Raw genomic sequence first — 20,846 nt, forward strand, 5'->3', positions numbered from 1 at the left:
GAAGGGCCCTACCTCTGTTGACTTAAATAGCAATCCTTGGGTAAAAAATAGACCTTGATTTCATAGGAAACCTATTTGTAATATATGAATTTCCTGCTCTTTTGTCTTACAAGCCTCTGGGCACCACCACTGTATTTCCTCTTGCTTTCTTCGTAGAAGTTTTTTTCCACCAGTTTCTTCTCAAGTGTGTTCCCTGTTGGGAGATGGGGGTGGGGGGTGGATTACAACCCTACTCTGGGAACAACAAGCAGGAAGAGCCTTCCCTGAGGCTGTCTCTCAGCGGAAGGAAGAACAGGGGCCTGACCTGAAATGAACTTGGGTGCATTCTCAGGTGTCTTTGGCACCTGCTACTTGCAGGCAGTACCTATTAGCTGCTGTCCCCAGTGAGCAGATGTCACAGGGAAACTACGTGTTAACAAATCAGTCAGTTTAGAAGGACTCTCATCAGTCATCTCTCCTGGATGAAGGAGGCCAAGCCCCCTAAGACATTCTAGAAAGTGAAAACACAAGTCCATGAGCCATGCATGTTCCATTTTTTAAAAAATTAAATATTCTTTATTTCCTTTTTGTGAGTTTCTTATTTCTGCAAATGGCTTGTCAATGATTATGTGTTGCTTTTATGATTACATTTGTCTACAATCTTTAATCAAAATATAATTATATTTCTAGAGATGATAAGATTTGATAAGCTAATTATGATGACAAGCTAATAGTATAATTTGAGGAGAAAAATAAGAACAGAGCACTCATATACAAATCTATTCTCTGACATGAATCAGATCATGATACTTCACCATATGAAACTACAACCACTTCTCATGGTATTTAGAATAAATTCTAATTCCTCAGCATAGCCCAAAAGGTCCAGCTTCATTTGGCCCATGACAGCCTCTTTGGTCACATCTCCCACCTGCACTCACTGCATTTGGTTTCTTGAATAAGACAGTTTACTCCTTTCTGACTCAGAGCCTTTGCACAAGCTGCTCCTTCCACCCTGAGCACCCTGCCTTCCACTCTGTACATGCACATCATCTTTGCTCACTCAAGTCTCAGCTCAAATGCCACCTCCTCAGTGAGGCCTTCCCTGACCACTCAATCCAAACTGGTGTCTTCCTCACTGGCCCCACAGTCACTCTCTAGAACGACACCTACCTTGTTTCCTTGATGTTATTTATTACTATCTAAAATTATCATGGTCATTTATTTGTTCCAAATTGTTGAAGGGTAAATTTTAAAAGAGGATGTAATCATGACTCTCATCCAAATATAAAATGAACATGACTCAAAGAATTTATTTAATGTAATAATTAGCAAGGTAGCCAGTGAGATGCTACAACCCATTTAAAAGTGAATGAATTCAAATTGGCACACATTCATAACCCAATAAGGAATGTGAAAATGATTTTACATTTGCATTACAATTTTGATACAAAACAGGCAAAAAATACTCAATATCCACAAAGTATTAACCAATTGCATTCCACAAAACACCGTTTGCATTTCTATGAATGGGACTCAATTGTGTATTATCAGTTTTCTACATGTTAACTTCTATCTCTACGGAGTTGTAAAACAGACTCACCAGAGACCTACACCCCTAGAGGATCAAATAACCTCCAGGGGCTCCAGTATTCAGCAATGCAAACTCTTCTGCTCATTTCAAAATCATCCCCAGTTTTTTCTTACATGCTATTTATCACTATCAAAATTACCTTATTCATTTATTTGTTCCTTTTCCTCATCTACCTGCCCAGGAATGCAAGCTTCACAAAAGCAGACTCTGTCTGCCTTATTCACCCCTTAATCATTCTCCCCAGTGCCCAGAATGATGAGTGATTTATACTATGTGCTCAGAAATATCTGTACAATAGATAGATGACCAATAAACACATGAAAAAATCACCCTCACTTAAATTTTTAAAAATTAAATGAAAACAAGATAACCACTTCTTCCCTTTTATGTCAGCAAGAAGTTAGGAAAGGTGTCACTATGTTCTACTGAGCATGCAAAGAGAAGGTGTGCTGGGTTGTCAGTTGTCAGCACTATTCCCTTCTTCAGGGTAGAGACTCCCTTTTCTAGAGTCTCTTCACTGTAGGGTTCACAATTCAAGTTTGCCAATGAGAATAGCTCACATGAGATTGGGAAGGTAGAAGAGAAGGAGAAGCCAGAGATCCTACTGAGCACAGGTGTTACTTCTCAGACATTTCCAAGAGTTCCCACTTTGCTTTCCTGAGGACTTGTGGTGGACTCTCCAGCATCTCTGCAAGCTCTGCCTACTTTATCATCCCCAGGGCTTTGGGCTGAAGTCACCAGTGACTGTTTTAGCCACCTTCTGGATGCAGCCTACCAGGCCTTCCAGCCCATCCTCCGGTGCTCCTGAGAGCCCTTACCTCCATACCAAACCATCTTCCCTAAAATACTTGGGGCTCTGTTTTTTGACCAAAGCCAGTGTGACACAGGAGGGATTTCATACATTGGTGGGATAATCATCTTTCTCTTTCATTCAACATTTAACAAGTATTCATTAAGTCCTTACTCTATCTGGGGGAACAATTTGATAAGTCCTTACCATCTTGAGTTCACAACAGTTGACCCATAACTCTACCTCTTAGAATTAGTCGATTCTAAGGAAACAATCATTAATCCATAAAAAAGATTTAAGCTTATGTAAAAGGATGTTAATGAGAGCAAAATACTCATCTCTTCCCCCCCATAAATGAAAACCAAAAAGTCCAACAACAGGGAAGTAGTTTAAATCTTATGGCATATCCATATGATGGAATGTTATATAGCTTATGAGTCATGTTTTTTAATTAGTTCATGATATGATCAAATTTTCACAGGTAAAATTAAGTGAAATTTTAAGATATAAAATGACATATTTCAGTTGCTAAAAAATTAAACTAAGATTTTTTAATAATGTCAGTGGAGGTCATTATATTTGTCATGACTTGTCTGAAGAGTCCAATGAAGAACTTCTTCACCAACTGTGAAGCCCCAGACCAATTTAAAGGCAGCTCGGTCCATTCTCATCATGCAGCAGAAACTACAACATAGGGGTGAGGAGTGAGCCCTCTGGAGCCAACTGCTGGTGTTCAAATCCAGACTTTACAACAGGAAAACTGCTTGGCCTCACTGGGCCTTGGTTCCTTCACTTGAAAGAATAGACATCAAACCAATGTTATTTCATAGTAACTATTATTATGAGATAAATTATCTACAATGTTTAATAGAGTACTTAGTACATGTTGAAAGTTAAAGAAAGGGTATTTCTTCCTTTAAAGCTACACATTCATTCTGTAATCATTTTGGCACATTCGTTATCTGTTTTAGACTAGGGTTTACAGAAATATTTAACAACAAGTCCTTATCCTTGAAGGATCTCACAGTCAAAGGGGAGAAAGGCTGTGTAAATACCTGGTACCTAGTAGGAAATAATGGTTCCCCTGTGATGGAAATTATGACTCTACAAGATTAAGTCACTTGTCCAGCATCTCTTTGTTCACACTGATACTAACAGAAGCACATAAATGACAGCATTAACATTTACATTTTATATACTTTATTTCCTTAGATCTTCACAACTACACCCTAAAGTAGGCAATATCATCCCAGTCCTACAAAGGAGACATCTGGAACTCACTGAAGCTGTGACTTGCTCAAGGGCACACAGGTGGAAAATGGAGGAGGCAGAATTATGTCCCAGGTCAGGCTGAGTGCATCCTCTGTACATCACAGCAAGGTTCAATTTCAAGTTTGTAGTAACATTATAATTCTTTTCTGCAGTCCCTGACTCTCACCTGACTTTCTCCATCCTCAGTGAATCTCATCTGTCAGGTGGATGTTATAGCAGTACCTATTTCATAACACAGGTGTGTAAAGTATAGAGATTGCATAAATAGCTAAGCATCCTCTCCCAATTGCCCAGTGTCTTGTCAGGTGCCTGGCTGGTGGTAAGCTTCAGTAAATCAATGTGGAATGAATGAAGACAGGCATGCATGCATGTACAAGCCAATGGGAAGGAAGAACAATGGTCTCCTACCTATCAAGGCTAGATTTAAATAGCAAGACTAACAACTCAGGTAAACAACCATGAAAACAGTAACCACTTAGTTCTCAGTAAACTCTCCTATACCTCCTGCTCAGTCTCCCATCAATCTCAGTCAATAGTGCAATCCATGGCACATTAAGCAGAGTATTTGATCCAAAGGAAAACACAATTGGTAGACCCAGAGGCAATTGTTCTAATAAAACATGGGCTGCCAGAATTAAAACACTATGAGCTGTTTGCCGAGTTCCTTGGTTTTAACCAGACCAAACCCATTTGAATAGCAGAGATTCAACAATGGGGACATCAGGGCCCATGGAGTAATGAATGTAATTAGTATAACATATAGTGTGACTAGTCTGCACCCAGTTGTGGAAACTACAACATGATTCATTAAAGCTGCTGAACTTAATTCCTTGAAGCCTCATCTGGTGGCCTGAGGTAGGCAGTACTCCTGAGTCAGCATTCAGGGGGCAATTTATCTCACCAATGACCCCACTGGAAGAGAATAGCATTTATTAGCAGCTGATTATGCTCAGAGGTCGAAGCTGAGGCATTTGCATAAACCATCTCCTTCATTCCTCCTTATGATCACATTACCCCCACCATTTTTGAGATGTGCAAGTCTGGGTTCAGCAAAATTAAGTAACTTAGTGACACAGATGTGATATGCAGCAAAGCTGGGAGTCAGACCTGCAGTTCCCTGGTTTCAAAGATGTCCCATTGGTAAGACAGGTAGGAAGTAGGCTGGCCTGGGGTCACATCTATTGTCACAGTTCTTAGCTTTCTCCATCCTCAGACAATCTCAACTGTCAAGTGGCTGTTGCAGTCATCCCTATTTCATAAGATGAATGTGAGATTATCTCTTGGAATGTGCCTGACAACCCTGAGGTGTCAGAAGAAATAAGCACAAAGTTCCAGGTAATTCCATGTGTTTAAATGAGTTCATCCAGAGTGACGGCCAGAGCTAAAACCAGCCCCCTCGCTGGACCTCTGCAACACACCCCCAAACCTGCCCAGGTCCATGTTCCCTCCTTCAATCCTCAGAGCAAACCAGCCAGGTGTGGAGCCCAGAAATCCCTGGGTAAGGAGAGGCAGCTCAGCATGACAGGACATCCAGACACCAGGCACTCAAACCTGGAGCGAAGGCGTGCACAGCCTTCCCATCCAACTATGCCTGGCTCAAATACAGTGAAGGCTTTTGATTAAGACTGTCTGGGTCCATGTACCAGCCTTGCAGCTCATCAGCTGGGCCACCCAGTTCTCTCCTCCTAACATAGGGATGGCAACAGTCCCCACCTCATGTTGCTGTTGTGTTAGAGAAGTTTGGAAAGTGCTTAGGATGGTGTCTGGCATTATCTAACCTTTCTGAAGCCAAGTCCCATCCCCTATGGATGGAAATAACCACAGTCCCTGCCTTCTGTGATTCCATCCATGTCAAATGCTCAGAATGGTGCCTGATGTAGGTATTGGAAGCACTCAGTATATGGTGCTTGTCTTTTTTCCAGAGGCAGCAGCAGCAGCAGCAATAGTAGCAGTAGTAGGAAATCATCAAAGTATAAATCCCCTGGTAGAGAACATCTTCCACAGGTTATCAGACCTTCACACCTCAAACTGAATGTTTCCACTGGTTCCTTTCCTGGGAAGGTGGTATTGACTTGTTTACCCCTGGGGGAAAGAGAACAAGGTTGTAAAGGTTTTAATTATCTCCAAGTAATAGGGAAGTCCCATCTTGCTAAGAATACAGAAAGACAAACTTCACCTGCTTAGTGTTTGCCTGCTAGAGCTGTCATGGAGACAAAATGGGATAAGACACGGGAAAATCATGGTATTGTTGGAATGCACCCATAGCTTCCTGGTGCTTCACATACTAAATTAGTGCTGCAGAATATTGTAGTAGATGATCTGAAAATCTTCTAGCTCTAAAAATCTGCAAATGGAAAACTGTTTGTCTGCATGTTTGCTTCTGTTAGGTTGGTACTGGGTGATGGCTAGAGAATAAAACTTCTAGACAACAATACTCCCTACTGATTTTTCTTGAATTTAAAACAATTTGTGCCCAAATGTTAACCAAGAAATTGCTGCTCAAATGACCTACCCACAGATAACTCAAAATTTCTTTAGTACATGTGAGCTCCATAGCCAGCTGTGTTCTAGGCCATGTGGAGAAAATAGGTTCAGGCCCCCTGGAGCCCCTTTGAAAATTGGGGCTCTACCTACTTCTTCAGCTAAAACACATGCCCCCCTTGCACTGACTGTGCTCTGGCCCCCTTGACCTTCTTTTCTTTACAGGCAATGACCTCTTTCCTGACTTCAGAATACGCACATGGAGTTCCTTCTTTCCAAAAACCTCTCTTGTTTGTTTCCTCAACCCCTCACCTCTTCTCTCTAATCACTGCTCATCTTTCAGGTCTCAACACAAACATCACACAGAAAAGCCTTACCTGGTCCTCAAAGCAGGACATGCCCCTATTATATGGGTTTATCTCACCCCTCACTTTTCCCTTCAGGCATTACCCCAGCTGCAACTAAACCATTACCTGGGTGGGACATTAGGTGTATAACATCTAGCTCAGCAACTAGAATCTATGCTCTATGAGGGCAAATCCACCATTTTCACCACAGTTTTCCTAGCACCTAATAGAGTTCTGGAACATGACTATCACTCATTAACATTGGGTTTACTAGGTCAACAATTATATATGGGGTGTGTGCTGGTTTGAAAGGATGTATGTCCCTTATAAAGGTCACGTTTTAATCAAAATCTCATTTCATAAAGGCAGAATAATCCCTATTCAATACAGTATATAATTAGATCATCTCCCTGGAGATGTAACCCAATCAAGAGTGGTTGTTAAACTGGATTAGGGGAGACATGTCTTCACCCATTTGGGTGGGTCTTGATTGGTTTACTGGAGTCCTGTGAAGGAGGAATCATTCTGGAGAAAGCTGGAGATTCTGAGAGAGCAGAATGACATAGCCACAAAAAGCAGAGTCTACCAGCCAGTGACCTTTAGAGATGAAGAAGGAAATGCCTCCCAGGGAGCTTCATGAGTCAGGAAGCCAGGAAAGAAAGTTAGCAGATGACTCCATGTCTGCCATGTGCCCTTCCAGCTGGGAGAGAAATCCTGACTGTGTTTGCTACATGCCTTCTCATTTGATAGAGAAACCCTGGACTTCATCGGTCTTCTTGAACCAAGGTATCTTTCCCTGGATGCCTTAGATTGGACGTTTGTAGACTTGTTTTAATTGGGGCATTTTTCTTGGCCTTAGAACTGTAAACTAGCAGCTTATTAAATTCCTCTTTTTAAAAGCCATTCCATTCCTGGTGTATTGCATTCTGGCAGCTAGCAAACTGAAACAGGGTGTGAGGGATTTTAGTGTTACTGACTTTTCTTTGGTGTTTGTTTATTAGAAGAGGAACAGTAGCAGGTTAAATTCTTTAAAGCCAACCTAAAATTTAAAAATATCAAAATGCCTATCTTTGAAATATTTTTTTCAAGATAAATCATTCATTCTTCCACTTTGAATAATTTTAGAGAGGAGAAGCTCCCATGCAGGGGAATTTGGCAGTATCTATCAAAGTTACCATTCATTTACATGTTAACTGTTTAATTCCACTTCTAGAAATCTATCATATAGAAATGTCTGAAAAAGCATGATGTGAGAGGCCATCATTGATTGAGCATTATATGTGAAAGAAAACACTGAAAATGACCATCCAGCCTAGGAGCCACTTCCAGAGAACCTCTTTTGTTGCTCAGATGTGGCCTCTCTCTCAAAGCTGACTCTGCAGGTGAACTCACTGCCCTCCCCCTCTACATGAGACTTGACTCCCAGGGGTGTAAATCTCCCTGGCAATATAGGACCTGACTCCAGGGGATGAATCTGGCCCTGGTATTGTGGGACTGAAAAAGCCTTCTTGACCAAAAGGAAGAAGAGAAATGAAACAAAATAAAGTTTCAGTGGCTGAGAGATTTCAAATAGTACTGAGAGGTCATCCTGGAGGTTATTCTTATGCAGTATCAAAACATCCCTTTTCAGTTTTGGGTTTTTGGGAATAGCTAGAGGGAAATATCTGAAATTGTTGAGCTGCCATCTAATAGCCCTGATTCTTGAAGATAAATCTATAGTTTCTCATAACGCTTTTAAAGTGTGACCATGTGATTGTGAAAAGCTTGTGAATGACACTCCCTTTATCCAGTGTATGGTCAGATAAGCAAGAAAAAAAAGACAAAAAAAATAAATAAACAATGGGGGCATGGAGGGATTGGGATATTTTGGGTGTTCTTTTCTACTTTTATTCTTATTTTCTTATTTATTTTTGTTTTTTGAATAGCAAAAGTGTTCAAAAATTGATTGTGATGATAAATGCACAGCTATATGATGATACTGTGAACAACTGATTATACACTTTGGATGATTATATTGTATGTGAATATATAATATACCTCAATAAAATTTCATTAAAAAAATAAGTCTGGAAATATAAGAGCTATTAAACTGAAAGCTCCCACACTGAAAGGGTGTTGAATAACCTATGGTACAGCTGTCCAGCCAGAAGACTATGAAGCTATAAAAAAAGAATGGGGGTGACATCTATGTCCTAACATGAAGAGATCACCAGATATATTATAAAGGGAAGCAAGAAAGGGTAAAAAGTTATATTATCTTTTGTGTAAGAGAAGGAAATAGGAATATTTGGCATAGATTTTAAAAAATAGGAAAGAAAAGAACACCAAAATGTAAAGACACTAAAAAAGAAAGAAAGAAAGAAAAAAAAAGTGGTGATCTTACAAGAAATGGGTTTAAAAATGTGTGGAGGGAGAGGGATGGAAGCAATATTTCCTTGTGTATATCTGTTCTAGTTTGCTAGCTACCAGAATACAATATATTAGAAATGGAATGGCTTTTAAAAGTGGAAAATTTACTAAGTTGCAAGTTTATACTTCTAATGCTTAGACAATATCCCAATTAAAGGAAGTCCATAAAAATGTCCAATCTAAGGCATCAGGGAAAGATACTTTGGTTCAAGAAGGCTGATATCATTCAGGGTTTCTCTCTCACTGGAAAAGCACATAGGAACATGACAACAACTGCTCACTTCCTCTCCAGGCCTTTTGCTTCACGAAGTTCCCCCGGGGGCATTTTCCTTCTTCATCTCCAAAGGTCACTGGTGGACTCTCCCCGTGGTTATCATTCTCCAGCTTTCTCCAAAGTGCTTCCTCTTTTAAAGGATTCCAGTAATCAAGACCCACCTGGAATGGGTGGAATTACATCTCCCTCTATTCAAAAGTTACCACAATTGGATGAGTCACATGTCCTTGGAGATAACCTAATCAACTTTCCAATGTATAGTTTTGAATAGGGATTAGAAGAAATGGTTGCTTCCCCCAAAGCTGTGTAGGATTAAGACATGGCTTTTCTAGGGTATGCAAATCCTTTCAAACTGGCACAATACTTTTTTATATAGTTATTCCCTTTCAATAGTGTAAGTCTATAACCTATCAAAAGTAAAGCTAATTTTTAAGAACATTCTTAAATAGAAAACAAACTAAAATAAGTAAAGCTAGCCATATATCATTTTAGTAATATGCCCACCCAGAGAAATAATGATTCTTCCCTAAGACACTTAAGAACACAGTACATTGAATGAACATCCTCAGTCAGATAAGCTCCATGGACAAAAAGAAGCAAAAAGAAATTTAAACTAAACTCAAGTGTTTTATGTTAGTAGTAACATTTATATTGTTACTATGAAACTATTTTATTTATATTATACAATAAAGCAAATTAGAGATTATGTTCATGATGTCCTAAAGGTATGAAAGTTTCAATTACAAGATTAAAAATTTGGTTATGACACTAATTTTGAAATTGAAGTGAAAATAATAATATGAAATGATAGTTTTATTAATTGTATATTATCTATCATAGTCCATTGAAATGACCTAGTATCCATGTCACCCCAGTAGCACTAATCACTCCTATCACCCAAATCTTTCTCTAAAAATCCAGGGTTGTTTAAAGAACTGACTGTTCACAGTAATGGATTAGAGAAAGTACAAGGTGAACCTGGCACATGTCATGTCCAAACTCAAAGGTGCTTTCACATAGTAATTGGGTATGTCAAGAGGACACAGGAACCATCTAACAGGGGCTCATGGTACCAAAACGGTGATGATTTGGGAGTAGTGATTATAGTGGATTGAAACACAGTGAATCTACTAAAGCCATGAGTACAGAATGATAGTAAAAAAAAGAAAACCAGCAAAAAATTCATTTGCCATCATTTGAAGTGGTTATTGAAACTACTTTTGAAAATGGATAAAGTAATTAAGTCTTCACCCTGCTTTTTCAGTAAAAATGATAATTCAGGGCAAATAGACCTATATATGATGGAAAATATCTGTTTTAGGGAAGAATGTCAAGCAATATTTATAGAAGGAATATTAGAATTATAAAGTCAACACTTCACAACTTCTAATAATAGCATAAAAGTGTAAGTAATTAAGTATAGTCTGAGGATGGTCAGAGGGGTGATGGTGGACAGAGACTGGAAAGATGACAAGAGTCAGCCAAGGCAAAAAAGCAGGTGAAGGTCTTACTGGATGGAGGGAGATGCAGGGAAGCCTGGGAGAGCTTGAGGATGTGTATGTATTTTGGAGAACAACTAAAAAAGAATCAACACAAAACCTGAAAATTGCAGAGTCCAAATTATCCTTTAAAAAATCCCTTTGGAAGGAGCTCTGCCATGGCCCAGTCCACAGTCTCTCCATCTCTTAGCATGCCCACAGAGTTGTGATCAGGTCATTCTTTATTTGAGAAATGCGAAGTAGCTAGCGAATGGGCGGGGAGTTGGGAGGGGAGCACATTGTACAAGTTGCTCCCACTCTGAGGGGCACATGGTATCTGAAGCAGCTGAGTGAAAAACAGAGTCCTAACCCACTTCTCCAGCTCTCTGGGACATGTGGCACATTCAGCAGAGCAGCTCCCAATGGCTGATATTGCTTATACTGTTTCCTGTCCTCTCTCACTCTCTTTATCTTCACCCCCTTCTCACCTTCATTGAAAGCACCCACGTCATCAGCCTCTCTTAGGAAGGGATGGAGGGACCAGAGACAAGCCTGCAGATGTGGTGTGGAGTCACATCAGGAAGGGGCTCTTGTGCTGAACTAAGAAGTTCCAGCTTTGAATTGGAGGAAGTTCACTGGAGAGAGCCACACAGGGGATATAACAGAATACAATGATACTTTGAAAAAATTACCCAGGCTTTGTGGTGAGGAAGGTCCTGGAGGCCATGAGGATTTGGGCTGGGCCAGGCAGGCAGGTAAGTCAGCTGTTGCCATCATTGTGTTTAAATCTAACTCTTTTTTTTTCTTTCCAGGGCCTCCTTGAGAGGCCAAGCATCACATGAATTGGACAAAAATGCAAAGTTTTAGATCCGAATGGAAAAGGTGATGCCATCTTTAGAACCCCCATGTGCAAAGGAGAGGCTATTTAAGGGTCTAGATTCTGCAACCACAGAAATCTGATGGGTGAGAAGCAGCTGGTTCCTGCCCAGCTCCCCTGGGCAAAGGTTGGGACCCCTGTGGCATTTCTTCCCGACAACTGACCACAGTGGTGGAAATTATATACGAGGCCAGGGAGTGATCCCTTTCACTTCAGCCCCCCTAGAACATGTTCATTAGAGCTGCCACTAGCCCAAGTAATTCTCAACATCCTAAACACTCTACTTAGCACGTACCCACTCATTCAACCAATTCTACAGAGCCTCTCTCATGTCATGGATTGCAATACAGGGTAGGTTTTTACAAAACTAAAAATTAGCCCTCTTGAAGTAAACACCTGATGAATGGCAAGTAAACAGGAAACTCAGCATGGAGTGCAGGGGCCCTCCTTCTGGGGATGGGTCCAGGGGAGAGATGTTTCAGCCTGCCTGGGAATGGCCACTGACCTCAGCAACCTGGAAGCAACACCTGAAGGTAATGAACTGGGAGCAGTCTTTGGCCACAGTCAAAATGGCATCTGCCTGGGGTGTGAAAAATGGAAGAATTCAGGCAGATTTCATCTCCCAGTTGCTTCATCATTAAAGGAATATGTTTTGGGTTTCCAGCCCCATCATTTAAAATCTTAAGGTGAACAGGACTGTGATTCTGGTTAGAAACTACAGTAAAATGAATGACACCTAATTCTTCTAAACAGTTGTATACAACTGAAAGAATTTTGTTTCAGCAATTTGAGACCTAGAAGTAAGAATCCCTGCTTTACTCCTCTGCCCTTGAATGCTAAAATAATCAGTGATGACAGACAGTCAGATAGATGATAGGTGGGAAGTTATGATATGATAAAGATAAATGATAGATGATAGATAAAGACAGATGATATATAGACTGGATAGATATAGATAGAAAGAAAAGATAGACAATAGGTGAGAGTTATAATATGATAGAGACAGATGATAAAGAGATAATAGATGATTGAGAGATAGAGACATGATATGTAGAGATAGAGAAAGAGAGAAAGAGTTATAGACAGAAAGAAAGAAAAGGAAGTAGGTTACTAGTGATAATATACAACAAATTCCCCTTACTACATTGCTAATATGGCCTTTGTTGCCTGGTTGTTTTCTTTAAAATATTTAAGCAAAGGAGAAGTCTCAGTTAACCTAAATGTTCTGGTGAGGCTTCATCTGGTGGCATACAAGAGTTTTGTGCAAAAACCGTGGTACATCTGAATGTCTACCAGCCAGCGGATGTATTTAGAAAGTGTGGTGCAGCCACACAATGGAAAACTCTTCAGCAGTAAGAAGAAAAGCACTACTATTATATGCTACAACATGGATGAACCTCAAAAATATCAAGCTAAGTGAAGGACGCCAAATGCAAAAAGCTGCATGTTAGTCACATGAAATGTCTAGAAGTACTAGACATCTCCTTTTTATAGGATGTCAAGAAAAGGCAAATTTGTTGAGACAGAAAGCAGATCAAAGTAGCTTCAGGCTGGAAGTAGGAGCAGGAATTAACTGCAAAAGGACACAGGGAAGATTTTAGAGTCATGGAAATGTTCTAAAGTTGGCTTGTGATGATGGCTGCCCATCTGTAAATTTACCAAAATGAATAAATTGTACACTTCCAAGTTAATTTTATCATATGGAAATCATATCTTTTAATAATGCTCTTAAAACACACACACATACACAATTCACAAATATTTATTCAAGGTAAATGGAAAGGATTTAAAGGTAATGCCATGTAGCATCTTATGCTGGGCATCTCCTCAAGAGGGAAGAAATTTTATCTCTGTTCTGAAAATCAACTTCAGAGAAGTAATGAGGACAGCTAGGAGTAAATGCCAAGAACATAAAGCTCAGTTAGGAATGGAGCCCAAGTGGGCCCAGCTCTAAAGTCTGCACCCAATTTGTTTCATCATGTGACCCAAAAATACACACTCCTTATTGCGATTCACACAATGTAGTCAAAGTGATGAACTCGGCTCACCCTTGCACCAGGCTCCCACTTCTTCTCTGCTGCTGGTAGACTGCTGTGCTTGTCCCCAGGCCACTGCCTCTGGAATGTGACTCGAGTCAAAGCTGAGCCTGTCATTCTTGTGCTTAAAATGGTGCTGGGAGGCTGAAACGTTTGCTTGGGTGCTTCACAATTGGGCCCAGCACTCAGCCTCCAGGGCTTCATTGCTCGCTGTCCCCCATCCCACCCTCCACCACTTTGCTGGAACTTTCACTGCTCTTTGAATGTGAAGACCATTTTCACATCTCTCTGCCTTTTCCATGCAAACCCTACCAGGTATGGGCAAATACTTGCTCTCCTTCTAATATCATGAACACATATCATATTCTTAGAGCATTCCACTGCTTCTCTGAGCAGAGTTAGTTTTTCCAGCTAGCTTCTGTATGCTTTGCTAATTTTCTTCAATTTCCTTAACAGCACTTAGAAACATGCATCTTGTTCCTTTCTAAGATTATTTGTCATATTTTCATTATAACCATAGCATGAGTCATTAAAGGGGTTATTTGGATTCAGATCTCCTTTCTGTAACTTACTAGTTCTGTGACTTTGGACAAATTATGTAAACTCTTTATACGTCTTTCCCAACTGTTATATGGGACCAGTGAAAACATGGATACTTATAAGTGAAAATATGGATACTTATAAGAATTAACATAGATACTTGTAAGAATTAAATAAGCCAATAACCACTAAGGAAAAGCATATTTCCTGGCCTATAATAAGTGTTAAATAAATGTTGGCTAACAACATTAATTTTTATTATTATAGTAAGGGCTCAATAAATGTGAACTGAATGAGGAAGACAGAGAATGAGAGGAAAGGAAGGAAACAATCAAGAAAGGAAGAATAGAGCACTTGACAGCATGGAAGACAGTGCAAGTTTAGAGTCAGGTCCACCTCGAATCCTTACACTACTACTTAGAGGTTGGGTGATGCTGGACAAGTGATTTGCTTTCCATTTGTCTCAGGATGAATGTAAGTATTCTATTAGATTCACATAAATAAAGCACTTAGCAGCATACTTGTCCATAGTAGGTAATAATGAAGAAGGAAAAGAAAAGTTTTATACAGAAAAAAAGAAAACCCTCTGCTTCATAGACTTTATTCATCTTTAACAGAGACCCACCCAAAGCGGTCCTGAACTCCCCTGCATTTACGTGCTATGGAACACCAGAGACCCACCCAAAGCGGTCCTGAACTCCCCTGCATTTACGTGCTATGGAACACCAGAGACCCACCCAAAGAGGTCCTGAACTCCCCTGCATTTACATGCTATGGAATACTGCCTAGATGCCCAGGACAACCAGCTGGTTGAAGTTGCTGAATTATGAAAAATTATCGGACAGTCTCACCCCCACCTCCACCTTTTCCCAAGTCTCATGGGTGCTATAGAAAAGTTCATCCAACAGGGTCATCCTCAGTGAATCTTCACTAATTGTTTTTCAGCACTTTTCTCATGAGAATAATAGTAAGAGCAGAGTGAGAAAAACTAAGTGGAAAGAGACTAACTGAGATGCAGATGCAATGAAAAAAATACCAACAAACTATTGGTAAACCAGATATAGCAACACATAAAATAGATTAAACACCTTGACCAAAAGAGTTCAAAGATTGAACTCAAAGGAGTTCAAGATTGATTTCACATAAAAATTCAAAACACAACACAATTATCTTGATAGATTCAGAAAAAGCATTTAACAAAGTCCAACACTCATTCATTATAAAACTGTCAAAAACTTGGAATAGAAAGAACCTTCTTCATCATGATAAAGAACATCTGCCAAAAAGAAAAAACAAAAAAATTACAGCTAATGTCATATCTAGTGTAAAAAACTGAATGCTTTCTTTGTGAGATCCAGAAGAAGGCAAGGATACCTGCTTGCAACATTTCTATTCAGCATTGTACTAGAGATTCTAGTTAGTGCATTCAAGTAGGAAACAGAAATAAAAGACATTTAGATTGTAAAGGAAAATGCAAAGTATCTTTAATCACAGGTGATGTGATCCCTATGTAGAAAATCTTTGAGTCCATTAAAAATACTAGAAATAATAAGCAAATTCATATGAAAGAAGAGCAATACACAAAAATGAATGTTTAAAAATCAAGGTTAATAAAACAATTCTATTCACATTGTTATCAAAAGATTAAATACTTAGGAAAATGTAACAAAAGTTATGCAAGACTTATACACTTAAAATTACAATACATTGTCAAAAGAAATTAAAGATCTAAAAATATGGAAAGATGCCCCATATACATGTGTTAAATGATTCAATATTGTTAAGATGGCAATTCTACCCAAATTGGACTAAAAATTCAATATAATACCTTTCAAAAGCTCAGCTGACATTTTTGCAGAAATTGACAAACTAATCCCAAAATCTACATGGAAATGGAAGGGGCCCAGAACAGCCAAACAAACTTGAAAAATAAGAACAAATTTGAATGATTTGCATTTTCCAATTTGAAAATTTACTACAAAGCCATATGAATCAAGGCAATGTGGTTCTGCCATAAAGATAAGCATAAATAGATCAGTGGACTTGATTGCCCCCAAAATAAACCCTTACATTTGCAATCAATTGATTTTCAACAATGGTGCCAAGAAAATTCAGTATGAAAGAAATAGTTTTTCCAACAAATGTTGCTGGAACAATTGAATATTTATATGCAAAAAAATTAATTTAGATTTCTACCTTACACTATATACAAAAATTAGCTCAAATTAAATGAAATACCTAAATGTAACAGCTAAAATTTTAAAACATATTTGAAAAGTCATACGAGAAAAATCTTTGTTATCCTGGGTGAGACAATGATTTTTTAGATATAGCACAAAAGCACAAGAGATAAAAGAAAAATAATTTGGATTTAATCACGATTTAAAATTTTTTGTAACCAGGAAGATAGGATTTTAAAAATGGGTATCATTACTGAATGATTGTATTGATATATTTTTTTGGTATCCAGTATCCCAGAGCAGCTAGCAGGAAATAACTGAAACTGTGGATCTGTAACCAACACCACACTTTGAAATTTGTTCTAAAACTACTTGTTAAAATGTACTTAGAAATTTATTGCTTTTTTGTATATATGTTATATTTCATAATAAAACTGTTGTAAAAAATTGAAACTTTTTTGCTTCAAAAGACACCATAAGGAAGATGGGAACACAACTCACAGACTAGCACAACATATTTGCAAATCATAAGGGAACTGTATATCAAATATATAAAGAACAAAGCTCAAAAATAAAAAGACAACACAACTTAAATGGGCAAAGGATTTGAACAGAAAATTCTCCAAAGAAAATGTAAAAATGGTCAATAAGTACAGGAAAAGATCCTCAACACCATTAGTCATTTGGGCATTCAAATCAAAACCACAAATCATTCCCCCCAGGGTGGCTATAATTTAAAAGATAGTAATGAATGTTGAAAAGAGTGTGGAGAAATTTGAATCCTCATAATTTGCTGGTGAAAATGTAAAATGGTGTAGACACTTTAGAAAGCACTTGGCGGTTTCTTAAAACATTTAATGTTGACTTTTCTTTCAACCCAGCAGTTTCACTCCTACAAATATACCCGAGAAATAAAAACACATGTCTAAATAAATAAATAAATAAATAAATAAATAAACCTTGTACACAAATATTCATGGGGGCATTCTATTTTTTTTCACATGGGCAGGCATCAGGAATTGAACCCAGGTCTCTGGCATGGCAGGCAAGTTCACTGCCTACTGGGCCAATGTGGCCCACCCCATGGCAGAATTCTTTATGATAGCCAAAAAGTGGAAACAACTCAAATGCCATTGCACACTCTATATCAATTTGTTAATCCTGCTCTTATGAATTCCAGTTCTCTTGCATTTTTCATTTCCATCCCTGACAACTTCAAATATTCAGCATTCTCTAGTCTAAATATTAGACTTTCCTTTTACCAACTTTTCTGTTCTTTCAGACTTATTATTTGTCCTGTCCCTGCCCCTCCCCAACCCTTGCCTCTGCTACAGCCCTTAAACAAACCTCATCTGCCCTGCTGAGAAATAGTTGCAGTAAACTGTCCCACATCTGGTTTAAAATATTTATTTGAGAGTTTTTATGGAATTACATCAATTGATCCTTTGGCAAAATAATTTTCAGTAAATTGATTTTCAGGGAACTGGCGTTTTGATGAATTGTCCGTTGGCAAATGGATTTTCAGCAAATTGACTGAAAGCCAGGGGACAACTCCTTAGTTCCTCTCCTGTGTGCTCTGCCTCCTCATAGCTTCATTTTTGTTCACACAGTTGAGTCCATTGACAGCTGCCTGCTTTCACTGCTGGATCCTCTCAGGAGCCTCCAGACTTTGAGACCTAAAACTTGTCAGTTCAGATATGCCGACCAGATTGTTCATCATACCAAAGGGAAAGGGTGAACCCCAGAACTGTGGCATTTCATACACACTAGTTGCAGCCTCCCCACTTTTTTTAATAGCATAAAACTCTTCCTTCAAAATTATTCATAAGTCTAATATATACGTAAAATAAAAGCTAAAAAACCCATGCAAAAAAAAGTTAAGCTCTTGCTGATATGGGGACCAGTAAGCCCCCTGAACTACGACCTCTGCTGAGGAGTACTCCTATTCTGTAGTTGGCAAACTCCTCAGAAGCAGACCTAGGACTCTAGAACTAGTTAGAGAATCACTAGTTTCATCCAATCACCTCTATTCACAGGTCAGAACACTGAAGCCCAGAGTCTTGGTGATTTTATTCAAATTCAGGGGAAGAATAAAAGAATACAGATGCCTGCAGAACCTGGAAAAGCTGTGCTGCTATTGGCACATAACATTACTACTGGTCTTTTTATATAAATATAAATATATATATACACATATAATTTGAATTTTTGGAAACTTTAGCTGTGCTGTTAACTTTGGAAAAAGTATCCCAGTTGTACTGTGTTGAGTTGGCATTGTACAGAAATTAATAGCCATATTGGTCTAGAAAGATTAAAATTAATTTTTCCCATTTGTACAGGGGTAATGCACTGTATTAAATATGTAAGGTTTTATCTACATGGATTTGATTACAGAAATGAATAAATTATTCTCTAAGTAATGAAAAAAGAATAAAAAATATAGCAGAGGGATATTAAGTATATTTAGTTCCCTCCATTTGCTGCAGAAATCTCCTTTTCTAATGTCCAAATGGCTCATCCCAAAGCAGCAATGGAAAGTGAATGGATTTCTACTTTACATAGACATCAGATCAAATCCTAGATCTATTTCTTCTAATCTATATAAATTTGGGGTTGTCTCAACCTATCTGAGTTTCTATGTTTTCATGTGTAATAAATGGATAAAAATATCAATGTTCCCTGATTGCTATGATGATTAAATGAGTTCATAGATATAAAATGTTTCTACAGCTGCAGTACAGTAAGCTTACTTCCCCTTCTCCCAAAAAAGCTTACTTCCTTCCCCTTCTTCTTGCCTCCTATCTCACTCTTTCCTGCACACGGGACATAAGGCTTTCAGGGTTGCATCTATCATTCAGAATCCTCTCCCAAAGAGTCACAAACACTTGAAATAATCTGTGACCACAAGTCCAAATAAAGTTTACATTGATCAGTCATTTAAAACCCACAAGGTAAATAGATGCTCTAGAGAGCAGCAAATAAAGCTGAAAATACTTAAAACCCATACACATTTGCATTAGAAATATCACTTCCCTTTGGCACCTCTCAAATATCTCCAGATCTCCTTTTGACTCTTTTCTTGGTCTTTTCCAAAAAACTTTCATTGAAAAATTCCTGCATTTAAAGGAGGTATGAGCCAATAACTTTTCTGGAAATTCCCAGACCTGGATACTACCCACCATGCAGGCTTTCAAGGGAAACACTACTTCAGGTCTGCCTGATGACTGCTTTTCCCAAGTCCCAAATATAAGGATTCTTGAAGAGCTAAAGACTATATCTATGGAAGGAAGACTTCCATGGGAAATTCAGAGTATGACACCCCTATGGTTTATCTGGAATTCATATGAAGGCTGGAAGGAAGAGAGAAAGAGGGAAGTATGGCTTGAGAACTAAGGAAATCAAGAGAGAGGAGAGTAATGTCTATGAATCGGTTCATCCTGTGTTCCTGAGGGCTAAGAGGTGAGGTGGCGCACACGAAAAAGAGAGTCACCTTGGAGGTCAAAACAGCCCAAGTTGTTCCTCATTTAGTGGCCCTTCATTGAAAGCCCTTTACATAAAGGGTACGAGGCTGAAATCTTTATACACATTATTACATTTATACCCTAGACCCCAATCTAAGACTTCTTAATTCTTATTTTTGAAACAGGGAGGAAAACTTAAACTTTAACCAAAAATATGATTAAAATATCCCAATAATAAGATATGAAAGATTCTTATTAAAGTCACTCTAATCCTATTCATTTACCCAGGCCATGGCCCTTGTTAAAATCTCTCAAGTGTTCAACACAATGCTTTGACTCTATACCAAATTCTTTACCATGGCTAAAAGGAATAGCATGATTTGGTTCCTGCTTACCTCTCCTGCCTCATGTTTTTGCCAATCTCTCCTTCAATATTGTATGCTCCAGATATACATAATTTTATGTTTTCTCTCCCTGTCATATTTTCCTGTTTCATTTCTCTTCTTCCTCCTTCTCCATCCTCTTCTTCTTTCATTCTCTCTCTGTTTCTCCCACCCCTCCCCAAACAGCTCTCTTCAGGGACTCAACTCAAACAAGTCCGGCATGTGGTCATGAAAATCTGCTGCCCATTCACCCAGTTTCTCAACCCAGCAACAGCATGAAGAGGAGCATTTGAGCCTTGTCTTGATCTCTCTTTTTTTCTCACTCACTCTCATACATACATGCACACACGCATGCACACACACACACACACACACACATGCCTCCACTCCATCAAACTGCTTCATTTCTTGCCTCAGAAAGTTGCTGATGAAATATTTCTCACCAAGTCATGCATAATTAGTTTAATGCCTCAGTCCCCCAAGAGCATTTTAATTTTCAGAGGAGGCAGTATTTTATTAGCATTAATGTTAACTAACTAAAATAACTCTCATTTTTATAGTGCTTTAGAGTTTACAAGGCACATTTACATATAGTATCAAATTTATACACACAGAATTCAAGAGAAGCACATTTTTTTATAGTTTTTTTTATTAATTAAAAAAAGAATTAACAAAACAATTAGAAATCATTCCATTCTACATGTACAATCAGTAATTCTTAATAACATCACATAGTTGCATATTC

The 20,846-nt window shown here is 38.6% G+C and overlaps 2 long non-coding RNA genes across 4 annotated transcripts in view; one reads left to right on the plus strand and one right to left on the minus strand.

Annotated features, from left to right (window-relative positions):
- LOC143661903 (uncharacterized) overlaps positions 1-4,478 on the plus strand; it is a 115,427-nt gene extending 110,949 nt beyond the window's left edge. The window contains exon 4 of the long non-coding RNA XR_013164938.1: positions 3,576-4,478. This is a non-coding gene — a long non-coding RNA (uncharacterized LOC143661903). The remainder of the gene's footprint in view (positions 1-3,575) is intronic.
- LOC143661904 (uncharacterized) overlaps positions 1-20,846 on the minus strand; it is a 125,908-nt gene that overhangs the window by 75,889 nt on the left and 29,173 nt on the right. For 2 of the 3 annotated variants that reach the window (XR_013164945.1, XR_013164944.1), the window contains one exon: positions 5,561-5,717. This is a non-coding gene — a long non-coding RNA (uncharacterized LOC143661904). Of the gene's footprint in view, positions 1-5,560; positions 5,718-20,846 lie in introns of those variants that run through there. The other variant, XR_013164946.1, reaches the window with a different exon arrangement.

The sequence above is a fragment of the Tamandua tetradactyla genome, chromosome 18 (genome assembly GCF_023851605.1).
Source record: "Tamandua tetradactyla isolate mTamTet1 chromosome 18, mTamTet1.pri, whole genome shotgun sequence".
Lineage (NCBI taxonomy): Eukaryota > Metazoa > Chordata > Mammalia > Pilosa > Myrmecophagidae > Tamandua > Tamandua tetradactyla.